The 6,893-nt window shown below is 45.2% G+C and overlaps 1 non-coding gene across 1 annotated transcript; it reads left to right on the plus strand.

The window, feature by feature from the left end:
- The first annotated feature begins 2,169 nt into the window (after positions 1–2,169).
- Trnar-ccg (transfer RNA arginine (anticodon CCG)) lies at positions 2,170–2,242 on the plus strand. The gene has a single exon. It is a non-coding gene; the product is annotated as a tRNA-Arg (tRNA).
- Positions 2,243–6,893: the final 4,651 nt, after the last annotated feature.

Genomic DNA, 6,893 nt, shown 5'->3' on the forward strand with positions numbered 1-6,893 from the left:
AGCTGTGGTGGCACAAGCCTTTAATCCCAGCACTTAGGATACAGAGGATGATCTCTGTGTGTTCGAGGCCAGCCTAGTCTACAGTGTAAGTTCCAGGACAAGCTCCAAAGCTACACAGAGGGGAAAAAAAGAAGCGAAATAAAGAGCTGAGACTTAGCCAGGTGTGATGTTACAGGCTTAAAATCTAAGCACTGAGAAGCAGAATAGGATTGTTGTGTTTGAAGCCAGTTTGAAGCTAGCCTGGTCTACATAAGGATCCCCAGGACCTGTAGGATTGCATAGAAGAAGAGGAAGAAAAAAAGCCCCAAGGCATTAAGTGAAGCCATGTCTTTCCGTGTGGGGAAGAGGGTTACCACTGTAACTGGGAGGCAGTTTCAATCACTGCTGCTTACACCATCAAGGCAAATTACAACCACTAAATAATAACTTGGAGCTTAAGAATAGTGTTTCCCAGAGGCACAGGGGCTCACAGGCTACAAGTAACCAAACAGTAAATGACATATCATTCAACGAACTGTGGAAGGCACACAGGCACTCCGTTAACAAACTCCAAGTGGTAAACTTAGCAGCACTTTTAATTTTCTATTTGATATCTTATTTACTTTTCCTGTCGTTGCCCAAAATACTAGGAGAAAAGTGATTTAAGGGAGGAAGGATTTATTTTAGCTGACAGTTCAAGGTACAGTCAGTCCATCACGTGTGTGTGTGTGTGTGTATGTGTGTATGTGTGTGTTTAGCTCACAGTTCAAGGTACAGCCAGTTCATCATGGGTGTGTGTGTGTGTGTGTGTGTGTGTGTATGTTTAGCTCACAGTTCAAGGTACAGCCAGTCCATCACGGGTGTGTGTGTGTGTGTGTATGTGTGTATGTGTGTGTTTAGCTCACAGTTCAAGGTACAGCCAGTTCATCATGGGTGTGTGTGTGTGTGTGTATGTTTAGCTCACAGTTCAAGGTACAGTCAGTCCATCACGGGTGTGTGTGTGTGTATGTGTGTATGTGTGTGTTTAGCTCACAGTTCAAGGTACAGCCAGTTCATCATGGGTGTGTGTGTGTGTGTGTGTGTATGTTTAGCTCACAGTTCAAGGTACAGCCAGTCCATCACGGGTGTGTGTGTGACCGCAGCAGGAACTTGAAGCAGCTGATCAACCGCAATCAGTAACTAGAGATAGTGCACACGCCGACCGCTCCATTTTCGAGCCCCTTACCGAGTTTGTTCCTGACAGGGACCTGAGAGTCTTCCCAGGCAGATTTAGGTAATAAAGATAATCCCCCTAGACATTCTCAGAGGCCCGTCTCCCAGGTGATTCTAACCTGAGTGGACAACACTAACCAATACATTTGAATTACTCATATACACGTATTATTACATTGCAAAAAAGGGGGATTACCTTTATTATCCATATATCCATGAAGGGGGAAGCTCTGAAAATGTTTTAAAAACCTACAATGCAGCATTTTACACGCAGTAAACAAATTACATGAAACCAGAAAGTCAGTTGTTATCCGATATCTACCTTTAGGGAAAAAAATAAAAAGTATTAGTTTGTATTTAGAAACCGTGTTCACGTCCCTTTAATGTAGGTGGGAAGGGGGGGGTGTAGTCAAGTGGACGTTGGGAAAGAGGGCCGATTACAAGTTTCGTTGGGCTGGAAAAGCCTGTTCACCCTGGAATCTGCCAAGTCCGCAGCACATAATAGGTTACCAAATCAATGTTTGCTGATAAAAAGCACGAAAGAATGGGGAAACGGGGATGGAAAGCCCAGGGAGTTTAAGGAGGGTGAGACAGAAAGGGACTTTTGGGAAAGGCGGCTGCTGCGGCCCGCCCGAGGCCAGCGACTACGAATGCAGAGCACAGCAGGGGCTGTTTAAAGTTTCTAGGAGGAGCCTAACAAAGTCAATATCAAGAGTTTTCCCCCCAAAAAAGCCCTCTGAGGAGGCCGGACACACGCTCTCCCTTGCCTTCCAGCGCCAAGGATGGTCCAAAATCAGGCGGCCCCGCCGGACCGCAAACCTGGGCTGCGGCGCAGGCGCACTGGAGGTTTCTGCGGTGCAGTAGTGAGTGCGCAAGCGCACTCGGCAATCGCACACTGGCCTACAGGAGATCTTAGCGGGTGTGACCGCGATGATTACATCACATAAGGAGAAGGAGTGAGAACCCGGATCTTGTGGTGACCCAGTGGCCTAATGGATAAGGCATCAGCCTCCGGAGCTGGGGATTGTGGGTTCGAGTCCCATCTGGGTCGTACCAATAGTTTTTTTTGTTGGAAGAAAAAAAGACGAACAATATAAAAGTCGATTGTTTCTCGTGCTGCTGAGTATTTTAAAAATTACGCAGAACTTTCAAGTAAAAGGTTTGTCCTTTAATCGTACGTCTGTTCTTTTAAAACATTTTTGTTTAATATTGCTAAAGTATAATGAACAAAAACTATGTATTTAAAGAGACTTTACTCTTTCTTTGTTTTTCTTCTCAATACCGATTTTTAGTTTTGTCTTTTTTTTCTTTTTGAGGCTTGAATTTATTTCTGAGGCTTTAATGAAAAATAAACTTGGCGTGATGGTGCATACCCTTCATTCCAGCACTCAGGGAGGCAGAGGCAGGCGCGCGCGCGCGTACACACACACACACACACACACACACATACACACGATCTATCACAAACTGGCAAGTAGACCTTTTCACTTATGGTTTCCTATAGGCATCATAACGCTCCCTTCCCATCCTGACCCAAAGGAAAGCAGCAATAGCAGCACACAAATGTAATAAACATAATTTAAAGTTCTATCCTCGGAGTACTATGAATAATGAAATGTTGTGGGTTTTTGTTTGTTTGTTTTGAGAAAGGATCTTATGTAGCCCAGGCTGACCCAGGAACACCTGTCCCTTCTAAGCCTGGGACTGCTGGTGTGTGTCACCCTGTCAGACTTTGGATTTGAATCTAAGAACAGAAAAAGGTTGTTAGAGTAGAAAACAACGGAACTGAAAACAAGACGCAGTTATTTTCTCATCACGTACGAGGTTGATTTCTTGGTCATGACGTAGGATCGAGGTGTGAGGTGGAAATCACGTTCTGTGCCATCTTTGCGACTTGCCATGTGTCTGTAATCATTCCAGATTTAAAACAAAACAAAACAAAAACAAAAACAACAACAAAAAACTGTACAGCCCAGGGAGATGACCCAGATGTTAGGAATTAGTACTGCTCTTTTTTGTTCCTTCGTTTGTTTTTGTTTGAGAAAGGGCTTCTCTTTGTAGTTCTGATCGTCCTGGCATTCACTCCCTAGACCAGGCTGGTCTTGAACTCACAGAGACACGCCTGCCGCTGTCTCCAGAGTGCTGGGATTGCAGTAGGAACTTTCAAAACAAAACAAAACTGGGGCCTGGCCGGGCGGTGGTGGCGCACGCCTTTAATCCCAGCACTCGGGAGGCAGAGGCAGGCGGATCTCTGTGAGTTCGAGACCAGCCTGGTCTACAAGAGCTAGTTCCAGGACAGGCTCCAAAACCACAGAGAAACCCTGTCTCGAAAAACCAAAAAAAAAAAAAAAAAAAAAAAAAAAAAAAAAAAAAAACTGGGGCCTGGAGAGATGGTTTAATGGTCAGGAGCACTTGCTGCTATTCCAGGGGACCAGAGTTCAGTTCCCAACACCCAAGGGGCAGTTTACAAACTTCAGGCAATCTGGCGCCCTCTTCTGGCTTCCATAGGCATATGTATGCGCATACATATCCTCATAAAAAAGAGTAACAATGAGTATTAAAAAGAATAAACTGTGATGTTTCTTTCATGCCTGCTACTGGTGGATGGCACTGGGAACAACAGTGATACTGTTTCCTAGTCAACCAAACGCAACAAGGTTTCGTTCAGGAATGACAGGTGCGGGGATTCCTCAGACACTCTGTCTTACTGGGTGTCTTCACGGAACTCACCCCATCTTACCACCTCATTCCTCTCCTTGAACTCCTTACCCCAGCTCTTCTCTGGCAGATGTTTCTCAGCTTGCTCGCCACAGCTCATTCAGCTAAAGTCAGCAGACTTCGCGGAGTGTCTGTGAGTACCCCAGCTTGTGGTTCTGAGTGCCAAGCTGCCACGTTTCTCTTCCCCTCACCTCCACCACCTCCAATCCTCCCTTCCCGTCTCAGGGCAGAGAGTGTTTTTCTGATTTACTGTCAGGCCTTTGTGATGGACTTGTCCCTTTTCCTCGGGAAACCTGACCAGCACTTAGCGATCGGTCCCTTTAATTTCCCCTCATGCCTGTGTCTCGAGCTGGCCCCTCAGCTGACTCTTTACTCGGAACCCCGAAACTTTTACCGGCATCTCCAGTCCCAAAGAACTCTTTCCTGGCTCTGTGGCAGCATTTGTGAACTTTGCTGGTGCTCTCTCTATGTAGCCAGGCTGGCCCAGGCTGCCCAGGCTGGCCCAGGATGCCCTCGCATCCAGCGCAATCTCTGTGCACCACTCACCTCCTTGTCACCTGACTCCTTTCCTCAACCATGATCTCTCACATGGCATCATTTTGTCTGAACTTATAAGCATGTTTCCTCTTCTTCCCCAATACAAGAGACGCTAACGCAATTTTACTTCAAATTTCTCCTCCTTGGCTTTTAGTTGGCTTTCAAATTCGTAATTGTTCAAACTTAAAAACCAGTTTTGTTGGGTGTGGTGGTGCACACCTTTAATCCCAGCTCCTGGGAGGCAGACAGGCAGATCTCTGTGAGTTCGAGGCCAGTGTGGTCTACATAGTGAGCTCTAGGATATGTCCAGCGATGGTGTGTTTTTAAGCCCAGCATTTGGGAGGCAAGGGTATAAGGAGCTTGAGTTCAAGGTCATCTTCAGCTACATAGTACCTCGGAGGCCAACCTGTTCTTTATGAGACACTGTCTTCTTTTTTTGGTCATTCACAACTAGGTTTCTCCGTATTGCACTGACTGTCCTGTTACTCGCTCTGTAGACCAGGCTGGCATCAAACTCTGTGAGACCCACCCGCCTCGGCTTCCCAAGTGCTGAGATTATAGGCATGCGCCACCACCGCCCGACTCTCCTTTATATTTTAAATAAAAGTTTTTTATTATCAGTCACTCAATTTTGTTTGTCTAAGTCTATTTGAACTCTCTTTTTAAAAAAGATAATAATATATACCAGGTCTCTCTCCCTCTTTTAATTTAATTAATTAATTTATTTATTTACATGTATTTTAGATAGGAGTGCTCTGTCTGCATGTATGCCTGCAGGCCAGAAAGAGGGCATCAGATTCTATTACAGATGGTTGTGAGGCATCTTGTGGGTGCTGGGAATAGAACTCAGGACCTCTGGAAGAACAGCCAGTGCTCTTAACCTCTGAGCAACTCTCTTCAGTCAGCACTTTGCAGGTGACCAGTGGCTTCACTTAGTTTTGGCCGTTCTTTTTAAAGCTTTATTTCTTTTTATTTTATACGTATCTATGTCTGTGTGAGGATGCCCTGGAATGGGAGTTACAGACAATTGTGAGACGTCATGTGGGTGCTGGGAATTGAACCTAGTTCCACAGAGCCATCTCTCCAGACCCCTTGTTTTGTTTTGGTTTTATACATGTTCTTATGTAGACCAGGCTGGCTTCTAATTTGCTATGTAGCCAAGGACGATTTTTTTTGGGGGGGGGTGTTTCGAGACAGGGTTTCTCTGTGGTTTTGGAGCCTGTCCTGGAACTAGCTCTTGTAGACCAGGCTGGTCTCGAACTCACAGAGATCCGCCTGCCTCTGCCTCCCGAGTGCTGGGATTAAAGGCGTGCGCCACCACCGCCCGGCGCCAAGGACGATTTTGCCTCTTGAGTTCTGGGATTACAAAAGTGTGTCACCATAATAAACTAAAATAGAATACTAGTTTTCAAAATTATACCTGAAGGGGCCGAGGGGGGAGGAGTTTAGCTCAGTTGGTAGCATGCACCAAAAGCTATGTTTGAAACCTGCCCCCAGCACAGTACAACCCAGGAGACACTGTGCCAGGTGTGGTGAACATCTGTAATTTGATAGACTGAGGTCTGAAGCAGGAGGATCAAGTATAAAGCTGGGGGTTGGGATATCCATTACAAAAAAATTTAAGTGTTACAACTGATCAAAGGAAAACACCAGTTATAATCCTATTTAGAAATTAGGGACTGGAGAGATGGCTCAGCGGTTAAGAACATTGCCTGCTCTTCTCGGCAACCACATGGTGGCTCACAACCATCTGTAATGAGGTCTGGTGCCCTCTTCTGGCCTGCAGGCATACACACAGACAGACTATTGTATAAATAATAAATAAATATTTTAAAAAAAAGAAATTAGCAGTATAATATTTTGATGTATCAATTCCCAGATTCTTGTCATGCATATATAGGTGTGTATATATAAATTTATGCAAATGTAGAATGATTATAAATATACATATTTTGCTTTAAAATCCCCCCATGCCACCCCCCCCCATAACCCTGGTTGTCTTGGAACTAGCTCAGTAGACCAGACTGACTTTGAACTCACAGAAATCCACCTGCCTCTGCCTCTCGAGTGCTGGGATTGAAGGTGTGTGCCACTACTGCCCAGCTTACATTAAAATTCTTAAATATTTCTTACTCTTTAGTTTTCAATAAATACAAGAGCCCATGATCTTTCGTCATCTTTATTGTGCAGGGGATGGAGCCAAGGGCCCCGGCACTTGTAGGATTCACCCCCAACAATATACTCACTGCTTTTTCTTTGTTTTGACACAGGTTCTCTGTCTTATGAACCCAGGCTGGCCTTGAATTATTTTATTTACATTTATCTATCTTTTGGGGAGCATGCATGTGCTATGACACCCATGTGGATGCCAGAGGGAACTTTTGGGGAGTCTGCAGTCCCCTCCCACCTGGGGTTTGAACTCCGGTCTTTGGGCTTGGTGGGAAGTC

This window comes from Chionomys nivalis, chromosome 7 (genome assembly GCF_950005125.1).
Source record: "Chionomys nivalis chromosome 7, mChiNiv1.1, whole genome shotgun sequence".
Classification (NCBI taxonomy): domain Eukaryota; kingdom Metazoa; phylum Chordata; class Mammalia; order Rodentia; family Cricetidae; genus Chionomys; species Chionomys nivalis.